The sequence below is a fragment of the Podarcis erhardii genome (assembly GCF_964252035.2).
Source record: "Podarcis erhardii genome assembly, chromosome: 5".
In the NCBI taxonomy this organism is placed as follows: Eukaryota; Metazoa; Chordata; class Lepidosauria; order Squamata; family Lacertidae; genus Podarcis; species Podarcis erhardii.
The window spans coordinates 33,174,474-33,195,064 of record NC_138509.1 but is presented as its reverse complement, the minus strand read 5'-3'; the positions used below and the strand labels follow the sequence as shown (position 1 = coordinate 33,195,064).

The 20,591-nt window shown below is 41.1% G+C and overlaps 2 long non-coding RNA genes across 2 annotated transcripts in view; one reads left to right on the top strand and one right to left on the bottom strand.

Annotated features, from left to right (window-relative positions):
• Window positions 1-20,591, bottom strand: part of LOC309341991 — a 104,477-nt gene that overhangs the window by 17,039 nt on the left and 66,847 nt on the right. The gene's annotated exons all lie outside the window — the stretch shown is intronic.
• Window positions 10,246-20,591, top strand: part of LOC309341992 — a 35,976-nt gene continuing 25,630 nt past the window's right edge. The window contains exon 1 of the long non-coding RNA XR_014156641.1: window positions 10,246-10,355. This is a non-coding gene — a long non-coding RNA (uncharacterized lncRNA). The remainder of the gene's footprint in view (window positions 10,356-20,591) is intronic.

Here is a 20,591-nt window from a genome sequence, read left to right as displayed (position 1 = left end):
ACCACCCTCTTTTCTTTTTGGAATAATAATAAAAAAATCTCATTCTGATTGTTAGTTGCAGCTAAGGATGACACCCTTCTGTGCCTAGTAACTATGTTGCATTCCTCAGCAGTAGCTGGCTTCAGTTAATAAGAACTCTTCTGTTCGGTGAATGCTCATGTAATCCAGAAATTATACTGGGTTCGTCACACAGGATAAACTTGGTGACATTCAGTAATGAAGAATGAGCTACTTTCTTGGCTGGCAAGTGAAAGTCAGCAACAGAGAAAATCCCAGCATATACATTTTTCTCTGTTATGTAAATGGAAGGCGCACTCAGCTTACCTTTCCACATGGTAGGATGGGAGAAGGCTTTTCTCTCCTTCTTTTAAAAGTTTGCAATTTCTATCTGACACTCAAATATTTCAAAGGTCTTGCAAATGAGAATCCTAATGGGAATCAGAACCCCTTTGGCTTCCAACTTCCCATGCATTCCTAAAGTGAGGAAGCTGACAACATTTGAAACCAAGCAGACACATCTCATTTCTCCCGCCCAAGACCTCAGGGGAGCACTCCCCTGGGCAGCCTTTACAAATCTGGATGAACAGCATTTTAATGCTGCTCATTTAAACTGAGTTTTAAAATCTAAGGATGTTTTCATCTGTGACAGGATAATCATGGCCTAAGGGGCCACAAGGTCTGATAGACAGGAACCAAAAATGTCATCTATCAATCATTTGTAATGACACAGTAAGACAGAAACAAAACAAAAAAAAAATCCTCTGGCTTTTCTTTTCTTTTGGGGGTGTAGCACAAGTGTTAATACAGAAATGATTTTTATTACATTTAAATCCTACCTTTCCACCAAGGCGCTCAAGGTGGTGCATGTGGTTCATCCCCCCCCCCCCCATTTAATCCTCACTACATACCTGTGAAGTAGTTTAAGCTGAGAGAGAATGACTGGCCCAGGGTCACCTAGTGAACTTTATGGCTGAGTGAGGATTTGAACTTGGATCTTCTAGTTCCTAGTCCATCACCCTAACCATTAGGATGTAGGGGGTGTTAGGGGAGGGATAGTACCTTTGGTGGGGGACACGTTGTGCTTCTTCTGGGGTAGTTTGTCCACCTTTGGTCCCCACCCTGCCCTCAGCTCTCGCCAGTGGCTCCTAGAAGCTGTCAGCATGTGATAGTGGCCACACCCTGGGAACAACTCCAACTGGTGGCTAAACCAGGTGAGTGAAGAAAGAAAAGGCCTAAGGAGTAAACAAATGTGGAGTGGAGTCTCTAAGACAGTAGGATGGCGTTTTGTGCACCTCCTTCTGGCAACTCCTCCAGCCAAGTTGGTGCGAAATGAATTGCTCTGCTTTTCTTTGGACCACATCAGCAAGGCCAAGATGGGGGTCTTGTCATCTGGGCAGCCCAGGACCTCCATACACACTGCCCAGGCTTGCGCCCAGAGATGTCACTTCAGTGCTGCTTATACGGCAAAAACAATGCAGGAGCCAACAGTTACGGCTCTCTGCAGCCACAACAAGCACTGTGATTCTTCAGAAGTTTGACTTCACCTGCAGAGGTGCACTCCATTGTTTTATGAGACAGAGTGATGCTAACAACTCTAACAATTACATTACACTGGATCTCATACCACACTGGCTCAAACCTGCTTCATCAGATGCTTATGTGTTCCAGGTGATTGACAAGGGTGCATATGAGAAAACAAACTACCTGTACCCGGTGGATCTCTAAAGGCAATGAAACCACAAGTGACAGAATTAGACCGGCAGAACAGAGATGATTTCAACATCCATTTAGCTGCCAGTGGTACCTAGAAATAAACCAGTCATTAGTGGTAAATCTGCGCTGTAAGGTAAATAACCTTGACACCTTAAGTCACCTATTGCTTTTTTTGGTGTGAATGCTATTCTCATTACAACCAAATGCAACAGCACTATATTTGCTAATGAGTTGCTCATCAACGTCATGCTGGAGTTTCCCTTTGAACCTTTTTGTTCAAACCAGAAATAAGAATTGGATGGAGAAGATTCATGGAAAGGAGGGGGAGAAAGCAGTGTCAGTTAAGACAGTGTTAGCTGGCAGAGGCAGATGCCATCTCATTTTGCATATCTGAGTTTAAAGACTTTATTTCCCATAACCTTGCATGCTTTATCCCTCTATTATCTTCAATTGCCAATCTTTTCTCTCCTTTTGTTGGGAGAGTTTTTACTTTCCTAAAGGACTTCTAGCTAGAAGAATGACATTTCAGCACAGAAGTGGAAATCTGCATTCTGAATAGCAATTGTGAAGCAAGCACCAAGGGACTCCTTATTTATTCACTCAAGATTAACATATCAAATAAGACTCAGCCTCAGAATTAGGGGTGTGCAATGAGAGAAAACATAGCTTTGTTACTTGAGTCATTATCATTGTTAAAACCTTCATTTGTCCTATTATCCCTTTGTTAGGATCATTTTAATGTCATAAAAAGGGGGGGTGTCACATTTTCGTTGCCTCCTAATTTCTGTGCTAAAGACCCAGCAGCTCTTCTGCTGCCTGCAACTTTGGTATTTTATATCTTATTGACATAAATTGTTCTAGCATTCTGCTACTCTTCCAAAGAATCAGAGCTGCCAGATTTCACATAGGGGAGGGGAAAGGACTCCCATTTTATGAGCGATTAAATAAAGCTTTCAGGCAAAAAAATGGGGGGGGGGGATAATATGGTAGACAAGCACCTATCGGGCAGATGTGGGCAACAAGCTTCAGCAGTAGTGTGGCATGGTGGAGAAACACTAGACTTGCAGACCTGGGAGGCAGGAGACTGTGAGGGTGGAGGAAAAACCTGTGGCAGCAGAGTTTGACTGGTTCCATATTACACTATCCCCTTTCCACGAGACAACCTAATTCCATTTCAGAAAAGCTCACTGTCCTTTGTCCCACTTCCCAACCATCATAAACGAACAGGAGCCCGTATAAAAACACCTTTAAGGTCCAGGGGATAATGAAGTATCCAATTCAAAACAGTTCCGAGCCATGGGTGCTATCCTTAATCTAGGGTTCTTGACGACTGATATGCTTCTTTTCTAAAGGCAAATGTCACCCTATTTATGCTGGTGTTATGATGCTGTCTATAAAGCTATCATCATCCATGATGCCACTGTCCCACAAGTTTGACACTGTAAATCCCCAAAATATTCCAAGCAGCCTGAACAAAAGTAGTACAGAGCTGTGTCCCCCGCCTGCCCCCATTCTTGTCACCTATTTTAGTCCATCTGTTTGCTGAACTTGATAGTTCTGCAGGTTTGACGGCGTCTAGATCAACAATTTTGATCTTCTTAGGGCTCATCCAGACTTCTGCTTGCCTTTTCGCATTCTCCCGGGGAAACCTGATCTTTAGCACTCATTCAGAGCAAACGGCCATTGACATTTGCCCCGATTTAAAACTAAACAGCAAGTTTTCCCTAGGAAAGGAATGGGACAAGCGGAAAACTGCCTGGACCCATGCTTCCTAGGTATGGAACAAGTAGAAGTGTGGATGAGCTATTAGTTTAGAAAACAGGCAAATAAAGGGGACATGACAGAGAATTTTGGCAGTAACTGTCAGTGGAGTAACAGCACTTACGTGACCACCCCTCTGACCAGCATCACTGTAGCTTATCAGGAGGGGGAAGGGGAGCAAGGCGGACATGCTGCAAACATACTGATAGGAGTGCCAAAATGGTACCACTGGAGCATTGGCTGTAAAGACCTTGCTCCTCTCCTTCCTGATAAGCCATCTCTCTTTCTATGGCTAAAACCATAGAAAGAATAGTGGGGTAGTAAATTCTGTTGCGCCAGAAGCGGTTTAGTCATGCTAGCCACATGACCCAGAAAACTGTAGACAAACACCAGCTCCTTTGGCCTGAAAGCAAGATGAGCGCCGCAACCCCATAGTTGCCTTTGGACTTAACCATCCAGGGGTCCTTTACCTTTTACCTTTAGTAAATACTTCAGTAAATTAGAGTGCCTTCAAGAAATGAAAAAGCCTAGTCTGTATAGCAATGGAAGGCTAGAAAGAGAACTGCGGAGGAAACTGGGATGAAATATAACAGAGCATTCATTTATTTCTCCTTAAATACATGTGACTAATAGAGTCAATTTTAATACTGAGCTTATCTGAACATTAGAGCTTGAAAGAGTCACTATCTTTTCTAAAAGAAAAATTGAACATTTGCATACGGGGAGATCGTACTTGTACCAATCAGAAAGAGAGAGACCTTGGAAATGCAAATATTATTCCAGTAGGATGATACTGTATTTGAAAGAAAGCCTAGAAATGGGAATGAGAAAGTAATCCTTAGGTGTGTTTCCCCCCTTAAGTTTGCAAAGTATAAAAGATTTTGAGCCAGTTACATTTAATGATTCATATCAAGTCACCTACAGTTAAAGAAGCCAATTTCGATTTCTATGTGTATGTAGATAAAATTGATCTTATGGCACATTGGTGCTCTTATTTTGGAATGCCATAGAATCTTAGAATTGGAAGGGACCCTGGGGGCCATCTAGTCCAATCCCCTGCTATCCTGCTGTCTTTACTAGTACTACTCTGGAGTAAAATGGATGGGAACTGCAGACGCAGTTAAACAACACATAATAATTAGCAATCATATAGTGCTATTTGGATGTCCATCTGCATTAGCTCAGTGACCCTTCACAACTTGATGAAGTAGATTATTACCCACATATTGCAGACAAGAGGCACAGAGCCCATGAGATAATGGCTTGTCAAAGCTATCTAATGAGTTCATTTCTGAAGCAGGGGCAGGAACTTTATTAATAAATATGCAATCTGCTTATAAACAAACACTGTAAGCAACTAATATTTACAGTTTACTGTAGATATTATGGTGGTTAATTTTTAATCAGTAAAAACTCTTGTCAATCCAATGAGCCAGTATCCCTCCCTCTTGAACCTTGCTACACAGCAAGATGAAAAGCGGATCCTGCAGCTATATCTCTTTATACCTGGGCTGCCTAACCTGTCGTCCCCCTGATGCTTTTAGACTTCAGCTCCCATCAACACCAGTTTGCATGGCCAATGGTCCAAGAGGATAATCCAATGGTTTTTGGAGAGCAAGAGTATCCACCCCTGCTCTAGACACACCTTCTGAAGGCAAGCTGAACCAAGTTTTATCCATATCTCCAGAAACTTAAACAGATTGAGGACCAGTTCTTTTTTTCAGGGGGTACTCATGGGTATGCAGTACCAGCACCTATTTTTTGTTACTAAAAAGTGTGCCACTTACTGTAACAACTTCATGAAGAGTACCAGTGCCTATTTTTCTAGGGAAAAAGCACTGGGAAGTTCAATAAGCCATACTTAGTAGGGATGCTGCTAAAGTTTGGGTGACAGGCTGTTAACATGCAGCCTTTCTAAGCAGAACAAAGTGGTGTCGTTATTTGGCTAAGTTCTGCATTCTCCATCATGTTCCACAAGCCATTTTGGGGTGAAAAAGCTGGGCCGCTGTTTGGAAATTGTGAGGTGCTTGTCTGTTAATTACATTTTTATGCCACTTAAGATACATGATCCCAAAGTTCTTTACATAAGATGTTAAAACCAAAACACAGAAGTTATCCCAAAATAAAAAAATGAAACAGTTACTGCCCTGTCTGAGGTGTTATATCTGAACTAAAGCTATGAGTTGCATCTTTCTAATATTTGTGAAATGAACCAAGCAGGAGGGGTGGTAGTATTTTCTGCAGAATGGGGCTGTTAGGACAGGCAGTGGTTTCCCCCCTTACCTACATCTTGATTTTTAGCAAAATATATTGAGTTGTATCCAACGGTATCGCTCAGTTGACAATAAGTCTTCCTTTGAGGAAGAAAGCAATTTTCAGGGATTCCCTCACCCCTCTAAATTAGCTCTGGAGTGCCCCTCAACTTTCTGGAGCAGATTTAGAAGTGGGGAACTGCAGACAATAGGGAGAATCATTGAGAGGAAGACAGAGGTGTTAGTGGTGGCTTACATCCCTGCTTCTTCATGCTAGGATACTTGTGACACCAAAATGCAAAAAAAAATGTAGGCCAGGAGAAATTCACACTAAAATGCTGGAGAATTTCCATGAATGATTATTTATTTTAAAAAAAATCAAATTAAAGTGAAAATGTGTAGATTTGGGAAAATGAGAACCCAAGAAAAAGCAAATTGACAGATTTGTCTACCCCTGGACACCACAACTACCCAAAGCTCTACACTGCAATTGCTGCAAAACTGATGATTGGGATCTAAAACTCATCAAAATTAAGAACCCTAATAATTGACTCATGTTCTGAAACTTTCAAGAGTGTCATTTTTCATTGTTTGAAAAGTGGAAAAGCAACAGAGAGTACAAAAAACGTATAACTGATTCAATCAATTCTAAACTCTTTCTAAACCTACTTAATGTTTGACTCCATTGTATATGCATGGGAATGTTTCTTGGGGAGTTGTATGGGGATTATTCATTATGTACATTTTTAGAAACTGGAAAACAAAGAAAGAAGACAAAAGGGAAGGTAATGTGGAAGGAAAGGTGAAAAAGGAGGACTTGCAAATATATAGAACACTACACCAGCCTTTCCATTTGCCAGTTTCATCTAAAGAAATTGCTATCTTTTGGAGTACAAGGTGGGAATAAGGGTAATTGAATTATGAGTCCCACGATGAAAGAGTGGTAATGACTTTGTTCTCTGCTTCCTTGACTTCTGCCCTCAGTTTATATAAAGCAGTATTACGTTATTACATTTTGTATACAAGACTCTCCTGAGACATTTGATTATATAACTATCCTAGTGATAGTGAGACTTGTCAGCTATTCAGGCTCCCACCCACCCACAAAGTTACTGAAATTGTTTATATAGTGACCTGAGGAGAACAGGATTTCTAATAGAGTCGCAGGGTAACAAAAAAAAGAGGTACATTGCATATTGTCAGATTCCACAGTCCAATTTCTCATAAACTTTGCAAACTAGAACCTCCTTCTAAATTCACTTTAGCTTATGAGTTCTGACACACACCCCCCATCCCTTGACAGCCATCACCTTGCAGGTAAATGCACATAATTGTTGTTGTTAATTTATATATTGAATTTGCAACTAAACATGTCTCTCTCATATCAGTCCCTACAGCCACAGCAAGCGCTGTAACCTTCCAACAGTTTGACTTCTCCATTGTCCCAAAGCACACTCCTCCATTGTCTCCTGAGACAAAGGTCAACAATCTTGAATTTGTTAATTGCTTTATCTTGCTCAGGGGAACCCAAAGCAACCTACAACAAATCAAACAAATGGACAAAAAGACACCTCACACTGATACATTAAAACCAAGAGGAAAAAGAAAAACCTAGAAAAACCTCACCCAGAAGGAACTCCTGGATTCCCTACGAAAGCCAGTCAGTCAGAAGCACAGATAGAACCTGAGATGGCTGGGGCTTTCTATACATGCCTTGCCTCCCTGCAACTTGCACGGTTAGCATGGTTAGCCAGAAGAAATGTGGGGTCCTTCACTGCCCATCATTGGCCTAGTCTCTTTTGCAGAATTTTTGAGGATATTAACGAGAGAAATAGATAAGGCAGCAATCCTGTTCATAGTCAACTGGGAGCAATCCTCAATGAGTGTAGAAGGGCTTAGGCCTGAGAATATATGAATAAGGTTGGGCTGTGTGGCATTGTTTGAAAAGTGGTCCAATGTTTTATTAATAGCAGGAACTATTTGTCCTGCAATATTGATTTCAGCTGTGGTAAGAGAATGGATTTGAGCCAGAGTTGTTTTAATCTTACAACTCTGTCTGAATTCCAGGAATTATGTTTTTGGTAGTCTTCATTTTCACAGAAGATGTCTGCATTTATATTAACTAAGCAGGCGGGGAAAGCATAATTTTAATGCAGGCTGTTGTTTCAATTCCAGTGTGATAAGTTTAAGAAATGTCCTTAATTAATCTAACACTTATTTTTAATTGATGGAGGGCTAACTGGAACCATCTCTCTTTTATAGCATAATCTCTCTTTAAATATCACTTATCTTTATAATTAAAAAACTTGCCAATTTTTTTAAAAAAATCTGTAAGCTTCTTTGTCCAAACTACTCTTTGTGGGCCTTATCTATTTCTTTCTGGAGTCAATTTAAAGTGCCAGTTTTTGCCTTTAAAGCCCTCAGTGGTTTGTGAGGAGGTTATTGGAAGGACTATCTGCACCCATATCTGCCATCAAAAACCATCAGATTGGAGGGTACCAGATATAGGGCATTTTCAGTGGCCCCACATCTTTAGAACTCCCTCATCCAGGAGCTACATATGGTCCTCTCATTAGTGGATTTTAAGTGGACTTTTAAAAAAAATGGTTCCGCTTAGTTTTTTATTTAATTTAATAGAAAGAGCTGCCTCTTCCTCCAAAGAATGCCATAAGAAAAGTCATGGTAGTTTTTGATCCGTAACCAAGTGATCTCACCAATTAACCACAAAGAAGGGGGCCTTTTCAGTGATGATGCTCCCTAGAACAGCAAACCCAAAAATGTTTCCTTGGTGCCATCTTTGTGGGGTTGGTGCCAGATAAAGACCTCTCTGTTCACTCAGTTATTTTAAATAAACGATGATGTCTGGGCCTCTCTCTGGATTTTAACTTTGGAGGTGCAACTGGACTTGGTTTATGTTGTCTTTATGTTATCTTTGATTTTATAGTTTGATGTCTTATTTGTGTTTACACTGTTTTCTTATATGGTGTAAGCTGCCCAGAGAACTTTGTGTTGTAGGGAGGCATACAGATGTCATAAATAAATACCAACTGGACTCCAAGCCTTTCCAAATGAGAGACTCTTAATATGTGTCCCAACTTTCTGAGCCGAAGTCCCAGTCCACAGCAATTCACAGTCTTTGAAACATGCATCTAGCATTCTTAACTTTCTTTACTATAAGGACCTTTAGAACTTCATCTTATATTGTTTGTGACCTATAGTCTCATGAGACCATATTGTGGTTTCCTAGGGTCATTCAGTTGCTCCCCCTGGTAGAGCCTTTGCTTCACATCACTTCAATGAACTTAAGAAGAAAAGAACTCAGTGAAGCCAGGTCGTCCAAACATAGAAACGTAAGCACTTATGTTTACTCCCTGTCAAAACCATGTCATTGATTGACTAACAGATGGTTGGTTGCAGCAAGCACAGCTAGGCTTTGTTTTCATCATACCCCTGTGCAGATGGCTACAATGTGAACATAAGGAATTCATGGTGCTATCCTACTATTCCCTCCAGGTGTTGGTTATCCACCCATTTTCTTCATCAGCACAGGTCTCATTCCTCTCTGTTTGATGGATTCCACTCATGGTCCATTTCAGATGTGAACATGGCTGCTCTTATACCCATTATGTACCTGTCACCTTTATGTATCTGATGAAGTAGACTCTGCTCTGTGAAACCATAATAAATTGGTTAAGTCGTGAAGGTGTATGCAAGAACAACTTTTTGTAGAAAGTAGAGAATGTATTCATAACACAGCCAGGAAACACAGGAGAGAATTTGTGACAACTAAAAACGTGATTGGGCAGGCTACTATATAGCACAAATCAAATTGGTGGTTTTTGTTTGTTTGTTTTTGTTTTAACATAAATAGGTGAAAAAGGGAGTTGCTACTAGATGCTATATTTCAATCTCTGTTTATGGCTAGGACTTGCAAACACGCCCGCTATAAAAATTTCTGCCGAAGTAGCTTTTTGAATAGAACTGCTTTTCCAAACCCATTGTTCCAAAAGACACCAGACTGCTGGATAAAGATGACCTTAATACTCTGTATAGGAAAATGGATGGCATTCAGAAGACATATATATATATTATCACACAAAGTGACTGAATGCAAAACAAGATGAGTCCAGCACATACAGAAATCCGGGATTGTTGTAATGGATTCCATAAAAAGATGACTGTCAGTTTTTGTGCAAGTAGAAAAGCAACATGGTCTCAACAGGAAAAACATTATTAACCTTATAGTTTGCAGCCAGAGCTCAGAAAGGTTTTGTTAAATTAAACTTTACTGAACTTCCTTCCACCCACCATCCACAGAGAATTCTAATACCATCTTACTGCATAGACAGACTCAGTGGAAAACAACGAAGTTACTGGAAAGCTAATTTTTCCCATTCAAATCCACAGGTGGCAGCCCCACAGAGGAAAGGCTGCTATGGCAACCTTAGCTGGGTTTTTCTGAGAGATGTCCATTGTGGTGTCTTTTATTATGGGATTGCTGACTAATTGTGGACTGCAAGAGAGATGTTCGATGGGATGCTGAAGAGATGCATGCAGTGTTTAATGAGCTGAGATTAAGGAAAGTGATCTGTGCAATATAATATCAGCTGCAGAACACCAGGTGTGGAGGTGAGTGGGCCTGGGATTTTGATATTTTTACAGATGGTGAAAGGGAAATGGACTAAATCCCTTTCTTATTCAGCTTCCACTCTCCCCTGCCCTCCTCCTGCAGCATCAGATAGATGAAGATTTTCAAGAGTTAGTCCCACTTAATAGCTTGCAAGATCATTAAGTGGGTGAGGGCTGAAGATAAGATTCCATTTAAGGTTCTTTGCTAGGCCTACATCTTAGAACAATCTGGACATGGGAAAAAGAAATTCAGCAATCTTGGGATCTTCTCTCCCACTGTTATCTCCCCATGGTTAAGCTTCTTTAAGACAGGGACCTATCTCTCTGTTTATGTCCTGAAGCACTATGTAATTTGATAGGAGCTTAGATAATAGATTCATGGAAGTGACTCAATTAAGGAGTAGCCAGTGTGGTGCCCAGTCTTCCAGATGTCATTGGGAAAACTCCCACAATCCCTGATCATTTGTAATGTTGGCTGGGCTGATGAGAGCTGTAGTTCTTTGCCCTGGTATATATTTTTCCAGCATGCAAAAGGCAAGGGCATGCATTTTGTTCCTTTCATCTTGATGGGGCTCAAACTCCTGTTTCCTGCTTCCCTATAGAGTGAGCCACTGGAGGATGCTATCAGTGTGCGCCATGGCCCCTCTCTTTGACAAAAGGGTCTTGAACCTCTGTCCCAGGAAGGCTTTGAGTGCTTCCTGCTGGTCCTCTGCCAGAACACGGGGATGCGTGTCCTGATCTCCCTCCCCTTTGTTTGTGTGGAGTTCCAAGTCAGTGGTGGTGAGGAGAAAGGGACTTGAACCCATGTCTGGAAGGGTGCCTGGGAATTGCTGGCTGCATCACTGGGGCTGTTGGAGTGGGAGTTGTATTGATTTGCACACTTTGTGGAGCGATTATACAGTGGTGTGTGTCTCAGGCATGTCCCCATTGTTGTGAGCTTATTGGCTACCTCTGTGAATGACAAGTGGGCATTGGTGGCAACACAGTCCCTGATTGGTAAAAACAAAATAAAAAAATTCCTTCCAGTAGCACCTTAAAGACCAACTAAGTTAGTTCTTGGTATGAGCTTTCGTGTGCATGCACACTTCTTCAGATACCTGTGCATGCACACGAAAGCTCATACCAAGAACTAACTTAGTTGGTCTTTAAGGTGCTACTGGAAGGAATTTTTTTATTTTGTTTTGACTATGGCAGACCAACATGGCTACCTATCTGTAACCTGATTGGTAAGTAACAGAGTGAAGCTGTATCTGTTATTTTTCTGCCATTTCTGGTTGCATGTGTCTTTCCTCTCCCCTCTCCTCCAGTAAGTTGCCATTGGATTTGGCAACTGCTGCCTCAACATAGAAGCAACGTGTTTCTGGACCTGGTATATGTGAGCACAGGATTGCTCTTCCCTTCCTGGAAATGTTTCCATTCCCAAATGCCAAATCATATTGACATTCTGTATACACCTTGCCTTCCGATGATGCAGGATAAATGAGAACAAATGACTCATCTGAACAAGCTGTCACCTGTCTGCTTCCATAATTTACCTGGAGCACAGCAGAACTTGCATCAGAATCAGTTATATTTATTGCTGCCAACACAAAGGTCTTAGGACTGAAGGATTTCCATCTGACAGCTCGTATACGCAGCAGGCCAAAATGTACAAGAAGACTATACTGAGGGATCAGGGCAAGAGAAGGGGGCATGTCTTTTATTACTTGCATCAATGGTTCCTGTGCGTGCTTCTTCTCAGATTCCTGTTATACTTCTATCCTTGATGTGCAGTGTTGTCACAGAGTCAAGGCCAATTCATCGACTGGTTGTTATGAGATTGGCAAAACAGTGTTTTCCTCCTAAAGTCCAGCTGCGTATATATATTAGGGCTATCTTACGCACTCAGCAGAATCATGCAGGAAACGTTTCATACACTGTACCATTTGGGCAGAAAGGTGGGTAGGGGATCACTCCCCCCCAGTGGTGTGCAGTGAAATTTTGTATAGGGGAACAGTTAGGGTCAGAGGCATCAGCTTGTGAGGTGGGAGCTTGTGGGAGTGGGGGCAACGTATGTGGTGTCGTCACACACATGGGCATTGTGCCTCACTCCCTAAACTGGGCATAAGCTTCCTGGGTTTTGAGAAGGAGGTGCCAAGGGAACATTTAAGGGATTAGCCTAGTTCCCATAGGCTCTCTCCCCAATTTTTGTTTTTATAGGTTTTGTGCATATGTACATCAATTTTCAATAACCTTCTTTTTCACAGTCACACATTTTCTAGAGTCATTACATACAAGTATTACAACCAAGATCATGTCTGAAAATAAGTTATAAAATATACCATGAAATAAAAACAAATGAGTAATTTGCTGCAGTCTTCTAAACTAAACAAATCTGTTATCCAGCAATGTGAAGATGACTCTGGCATGTCTAGATGCTTGTGAAAGCTCTCACTTTTGAATGGCTAGAATGTTGCCAATTGTACAAAAATTAAGATACACGCCTGTTGTGATGCCCGCTTTTTCTCTGTACAAAAACAAACACACCAACTGGCATGCTGGTCCTGGAAGATTGCTGCCCTAGGGCTGAAAATATGTTTTCTAGGATGTCTAATAAATCCTCTACACCCCACATGTATTGGTCATCCCAATGTAGCAAGATTTGGGGTGACATTTTTCACTTAATAAGAAGAAAAAAATACTTTGAACATTTATGAAATGTGTGGCACAAGAGAGGTAGAAAAAGGTCTGTAGCTTCAGTGCCGTAGGCTAGGGGTGCTGATCCTGCATTTTAATATACAACTTAAAATTAAACTCATTTTGAAATGATACAGTACTTGGGGGAGCTCATTTAATCTACCACATCAAAGGCACTGAAGATGTTCCAATATATTGAGACTCAAGTGTGTGAAAGTGGCTTAGTTTTTGTGAGTGGTCAGCCACACATATATTCAAAGTTAGTGCTTTGATATCAAAGAGCTGGTCTTCCTTAATGGCTGTCCATCTGTAAAAGTAATTAACATTTGAGTAGAAGCTCCTAATCTGTTGGTCTCTAAAGTCATGGTGTTATATATCTTCACACACTTGTCTAAATGCAGAAGACATCAAATGATACAGCTAAATTTGGCCTCTTCCAGAAATATTCATTTTCAGAGGATCAAAAGTTCAGTACTGAAAATTAGCTAGACAGAGCCTGCAATTCAAAATAGCCTTTCCTGAAAGTAAGTCTCATGGAACTCAAAGGGGACTTACTACTTAGTAGATGCTCATAGGATTGCATTGTATGATTGCATTACTAAACACACTTACAAGGGAACACACTTGCAAGGTCCCATTGAGCACAGTGAGTAAATTTGCATAGAATTATGCTGCCCAGTTGTAAACCTATACACATTTACTTCCACTAGACCTGGTGGAGCTGCTAGGAGGTCATGGGATGTGACCTCTGAGGTCATGGAATCACGATGGGGAGGGGAAGCACACTCAAATAAAAGAAAATAGAATCTGGGACACAACCAGCATATTCATCTGATCTGTGGCTGCCTGCTGTAACAGACTTAGCTGGGTGGGATGTTCAGGCAGGATGCAGTCTATGCTCCCATGCTCTGCACATTGAGTTCTCATTTGAACCATCCAATGTTTTATAACAGCATTTTAAATATGCCAGTGTGTTTTATAATCTTTCACCCTTACAACAACTTTGTAAAGTGGGTTGTAGTGCAACAAATGGAACTGTTTTAGAACGTTATGAAGATAGAGCAGGAGCAGGAGGAGAATCTGGTGTAAGTTTTTCCGGGCTACAGTCAGATGCTCATTGTTGGTTGGTAATCTATGCAAGTTTAGGTAGTAATACATTTGTTAGCCTTTAAAGTACTACTAGACTATTATTTCACTTCTGTCCAGAGTGATTGGAGCCACCCAGAGTGGCTGGGGAAACCCAGCCAGATGGGCGAGGTATAAATAATATTTATATTTATATTTATATTTATATTTATATTTATATTTATATTTATATTTATATTTATATTTATATTTATATTTATATTTATATTTATATTTATATTTATATTATGTTACCCTTTTGTCTGATGGGGTACTGGAATAATGCACCCAATACCATCCAATGACCCTGTGGCAGAGAACAGAAATGTTAAATTAGGTCCCTCGATCTTCTGGTGGGCTGGTTTTTTCTGGGGTGGCAGAGTATAAAGGCAAGACTCTTGCCAATTGGTGTACTGAGAAGGAAGATGTGCAATCACAATTAAGAATTATGAGCCCCAGAAATAAATGACCCTAGCATGCACAAACCATACCCTTTATAGAATTGGACAGCCTTTTCTTCTGAATGTCAGAATGCAAGTGTCACTATATTCAATCAGGACTCAAAAGAGAAGGCAGCACAAAGGCAGTCAGCTCACATGCTTCAGATTATCTCCTTGGGAAAATTCCCATCCTGCGAGTGCCATATTTAGAAAAGTCAGTCCGTGATAGAAGATGCATTTCCGAGACCTTATGGATTCAGACCTTACATGCCTTTATTTTCGAGCCACATCGCAGCAAGGCTGTAATTGAAAATAGACATGAGTCAATGAATGAAGAGTTCAATATCCCAGTAAAGAAAAAGAGCACAAGGTTAGTATAATAAAGCAAGGATTAGACGAAGGAGGGCAGGGGGGAGCCTGAACAACCAAAGCAACAGCTGCAGATTTATGTAGTAAATGAAGTCATAGGAGAGATGCCAGTTTTAAAAAGATTAAAGCCGCAGTCTAAAGATACACAGAAGCCTCCTGTTCTGTCGCATGCTGCTCTTGAAGTCCATAATTCCCCCCTCCCCATTTTGAGGGAAGAGTTTATTATTTATCGATTTAGCTGAAGTATTTTTATACCACCCTACAGTCATATTCCCAGGGCAGTTTACGAAAAGAATAAAGCAGTTAAAATGCAAATACTAAACACACACATGGACACAAACTGGCAGCCACAACATTGTTAAAACAAGAGAAAAAGCAATAAGCAAGATTAAAATCTGTTTCAAATGTTATAGGGGTAGCTTGTGAAAAACAGTAGCTTGGAAGCCCCGTGGAGCTCAACCCTCTGGATCTGATTCTAAATATGCAGGTTATGAATTATGGTGGATAAACCCCGTGTCAGTCAAAGGCAGCCAAAACAACGCCAAGCTTACATACCTGCTGGATCAGGGGCTAGAAATGCTTAGAGAAGTCTGAAGCATTTCACCTAGTTAATATTAAAGGTGCAACTCATGAACTAAACTGTGGTGTGAGTCTGGCTCTGAAGAGAGTAGGGTAGTGACAGGAAGAGTGAATAAAGAAATGATTAGTGACTTGTCAACTAAATATCCATCTCACCTGCTTGCATTTGGGGGCACAGCTGTGTTCACCCCAGTAACCATTTTTTATAATTTATTTACTGCATTTATAGTTCACCTTTTTCTCTAAGGAGCTCAAGGTGACTTACATGGTTGTCCTCCTCTTCCTTAAATCCTGTAAGGTGGGTTAGACTGAGAGACAGTGATCAGCACTAGGTCATCCACAGAGCTTCATGGCCAAGCAGGGATTAGAACTCTGGTCTCTCAGATCCTAATCTGACACGCTAGCCACTAGGCCACACTGACTATTTTGGAGTACATGGTGCCCCCCCTCATTTAATTGCCACAAGGAAGGACCCTGTGAGGTGCAATCCTGATCACATAGCAGATTTTCCCCATGGACAGTGCAGGGGTGGGAGAGAAGCTGGCAAGGGACACAATAGAGAGACAAGTCTCACTATCTCTCCAGACAATGCTATTTGCATGGAGAGAAAAAATTAAAATGCCTCACTACAGCTTGTATTGTGGCCATAATAGGTGACTCTGTGAATGGGAGCATCTAATCCTCTAGAAATGTGGGTGCTATTTGGGCGCCTCAGGGGAAGACCATTCAAGTGAGCTCGTCTGAGCAACGCAGATTCTGATACCATCCCTAATAAAGAAACCTACTAGCCAAAATATGAGCTTTCAACATTTTCTGAAGTACTTACTCCCATTCCATTTTCCAGTCTGCAGACAGTGGCAAGCATAACTGTACAAAGAGCTAATAAAGCACATATTAGGCATTTTAAGTACTACTGAACATTATTCTCTATTGTAGCCCAAGAGCCTTGGTACCTCCAAACAAAAAGCTTCTTTCAAAGATGGCATGCCCACCCCGAGTCCTCAACACAAACGTTCATCATGAAACCACCATGAACCTTTGCAACAAAATGCCCTCGTGCCCTTTTTCAAAAAGCTAGTTCAAAGAAGCAGAGCAGACTTGTGCTCATCATTTATTGATGTGGTGAAGGTCATTTCTGAGGAAGCTTCTGGTTTCAGTCAGCTCCCTTCCTTTCTTTCACACACAAATGCAAACTGTTGTTGAGTGTTTAGAAGGACCTTGGTGATATGAAAAGAGGAAGACAGATGGATTCGGGGGTTAAATTCCTGTTCCAGCTCACACTTCCCTTTCCTTCTTGTTTAGGTAACAGGGGGTAGAGATGTTCTGTCAAGAACCATCACAACTTCATTTCTCCCTTCCCTCAGTTGCCTTGATGCTGGGCCACTGTTCCTCTCCACATGAGTTGCATCAAGAGAGGAGAACCTCCAGATGTTGTTGGATCACAACTCTCATCAAACTATTGGCTATGATGGTTGGGGTTGATGGGAGTTGTAGTTTAGCAACAACTAGAAGACTAAAGTTTCCCCACTCCTGAGCTACACTGTTCTACATCCATTCAGTTCAAGGGAGGTCCTCCATCATCTCAATTGGAGGTGTTTCATTAGACCAGGTGTGAGGAACCTTTAGTCCTCCAGATTTTGCTGAAGTGCAACTCACATCATTCCTGGTCACTGGCCATGCTTGCTGGGGTGATGGGACTTGTAACTTGTAACTGGAGGGCTAAATGTCCCCCACACCTTGTATGTAAAGTTGCTTCTGTTTCCACCAACCGTAGGGTGTACAGCAGCATATCCCTCAACTGTCCCGATTAAATTTATTGAATCGGGGCATCCCATTTTCGGCATGCTCTCATGTGAGAACACGGTGTCCAAATAATGTGTTTTGGGGTGCCATACTCTCACACAGATCACATGACTCGCATGGGAGCATGGCCCCAGAAGACACTGGTCTTGGTCTTCCACTAGGACATGTTGGAGAGTATGCAACAGGGCCTGGAAAAAGTCAGAGCACTGAGGCTGTAAGCCTAACTTTCTTTGGCATAAGCCTTATTGAACTCATTGAAATGTGTTTTTGAGTAGATGTGTATAAGACTGCACTGCTAATGCTTCAGTGTGAGCTGGGGATGATCCCACCAAAATAACATCATTCTCTTACTTTTGGCAGGTTAAAGGGTAAGTAGGTTTTCAGGATGTGAAAATGGAAGGTTCAAGTTGAGCCACAAGTCATTTTTGACCACCATGGCATTTTTGACTGTAGTCTACAGCCCCATCCTTCAGGGAAAGGTCTTTAAGGCTTAAAGGGAAGCATCAATATTTTACTTCCAGTAACGTAACAGAAACTGAAAACATAATGAGAAAAAGCCAATAACCACTGCAATTTGTGCTTCATAAATTGTTTAGCGCTGCTACATTTTACGGGATTCAAATTTTAGGAACAGCTAGTGAAGCTTTACATATAGTGCCCTGGGCATTCTTCTAAATGTTTGCAAAGAAAGGCTTCTGCACTTCGTACCATTCTAAGCTATGAATAGGCTTCTTCAAGTAATTGGAAAATAATAGTGAAAATGAAGCCATAGTAATTGACATTTCTGCTCCTTTTGTCTTATTAAGAGAAAACTAATTTTGTTCCATGGAAAACCCATTGATAAACACCAAGTATTTCCAATCAAATGTTGGGATGGGTTAAATTTTTAGATAATGGTGAACAATTTTAATACCCACTCGTGAGACTGATTACCAGTGTGTAGCAATGCATCTTTATATGAACTTGAGGCATTGTATTGAAAAAAAATGCCTATCTAGATTGAACAACTACTCAATTTTTAATATATATTTAATTTATGATATATCGTTTGTAATTATTTTTCTACTTACAATGTACATAGCGTTGTATCGAGCTACTCAAAACCAACACATTGACATTAATGGACCTATAGTAGTCCTGTTCTTATTTTGATAGTAGGTCTAGCTGAGTAGAATTAATATTGGATACAACCCATAGTATATGTTTCAGTGGAGAGGTTTATTCTAACTCTTAGGATGCATTTCCAAACCGTTTTTATTGGCTGGGGAACAAATATTTTTGTGCATTAGCACAACGATACTTCAGATTGCAGTCCATCTTAATATCAGCTTTATGGTGGTATGATACATTATATTATTTGTGATTACTTTTGAAAGTCAACACTTTAATCTCATTAGCTGTTCATTGATGAGTGGGTTCGGATTGCAAAACTAGCACCTTGTCTGGGGAGCAAGACACTGATGAAAAATATTAAAGATTACTGCAAAGAAAATTGGCTGTCTTTTATAGTTAGATTCAGTACAGTTCCTACTTGAAACGGGATGGAAGATAGAAATTGAGCAGGACAGACACCTTTAAAATCAATGGTTATTTTTACAGATTTTGAAGGAAGGAAAATGGTAAAATATTTAGAAGAGTGTGCTAACTCGCATGGAAAAAAACCAACGTAAACCAAATTTGAACAATGTGGCTTTGCTTTAATCATCACAGATTTGTGGCATTTGCCTATTTATTTCAGGTTCCTTTAATGCTGCATAAAGTTTTGACTATTTCTGAGCTCACAGTGGATAAAGTTTAGCACAGAGTTAAGGTTACTTTGCTGAAATGCTTACTTCATTGTTTCTTAGTGTTTTTCTTCAAAATCCTATGCATATTTACATGGAAAAAAGCCTCACTGGGATTACTCCCAGGTAAATGATTATAGGATTTCAGCTCCCATTCCTCTTATTTTTGTGTTCTGATTGTACACTGTGGATTTTACATGAATGGGGAAGTAGACCTGGCTCGTTACATAGCAATACAGTTCTAAATGGGAACCACTCTTCAGATAATAAGCAGTCTATAAATGGAAATCATAAAAGTAGAATTAATGAATGAATGGTGGTGCCCTGCTTTTCTAATAGGCACTCTAACTGGATTGCAACGAATAGTGCATCATAATTCAAATAGCTTTTCTGAGATAAATTGGGACTCTTCACTATCCTCTGATGATGTTTGATTGATTGTATGTTTTGTGAGTTTAATGGTACTACTGTTATTTTCATTTACTGCCATTTCAGAAGGCAAAAACCAACAGGCCCCATTTTTTGGGCTGACTGGCAGAATGAGTAGACTAAGGATAGTGGCTGAAACTCTAGCAGATGGGCTGAGCGTGGCTTCCACAACAGAAAAGGCTGAAATTAGATGCTGCAAAGACCGTATGGATGAAACAGTCTAGCACCTCCTCCTCCTCCCTTCCACAATGTGATATGACATCATCTGCATGCAACATGACATCATTTCATTGATAGTCTGTCCAGGCCTCCAAACAGCAGCCAATAAAGTGGAGCAGAGATGGAAAACTAACAATGCAATAATGTAAAGTCAACTGTTATTAGGTGTTGCGGGGGAGAGAGAGAAGGAGCAGCAGCTGAAGAAGGAGCAAAAAGGGTTTTCTTGTGTGTGTTTTTCTTTGTGGCTGATTAGCTGCTCTCCCTGTGCAAAGGTCAGAGGGGGCAGGGTTTCTGTTGAGGCAGGTGATTAGCTGTGGGAGGAGCTTACCAGAGCTTGCAGGCGCGTGCAGTTTGATCCATCTTTTAGATTTAGGGGAGCTAGTCTCAAACCTTTGTTGGGGGAGACCTAGGTTTTTTTGGGGGGGGAGTTATTTGTCCTGTGTTCACACTTTTTATGATGGAGGACCGCTGTAGCCACCCCCAACGACACGTTCTCAAGATGGAGGGTGAGGGAACAGCTGCAGTCGCCTGCGGTTCCTGCGCAATGTTTGCCATCTTGCCAAAGGTTTCAGGCAGCTTTACCTGCAGGAATTGCATGTTGATTGCCCTCTTAGAAGACAAAGTCCAGCAACTGGAGGAACGTGTAGCTACGCTCCAAAGAATTAGAGAGCTGGAGCTCTTCTTGGAAGCAACAGAGCACACCGTCTCCACCAAGTCAGTCCTCAGGGAATGTGCAGGTGACCTTGGAACGGACAGCTCACGGAAGAACCCTGACCAGACCTAAGAGGAGGCGTGTAGTGGTGATAGGGGAT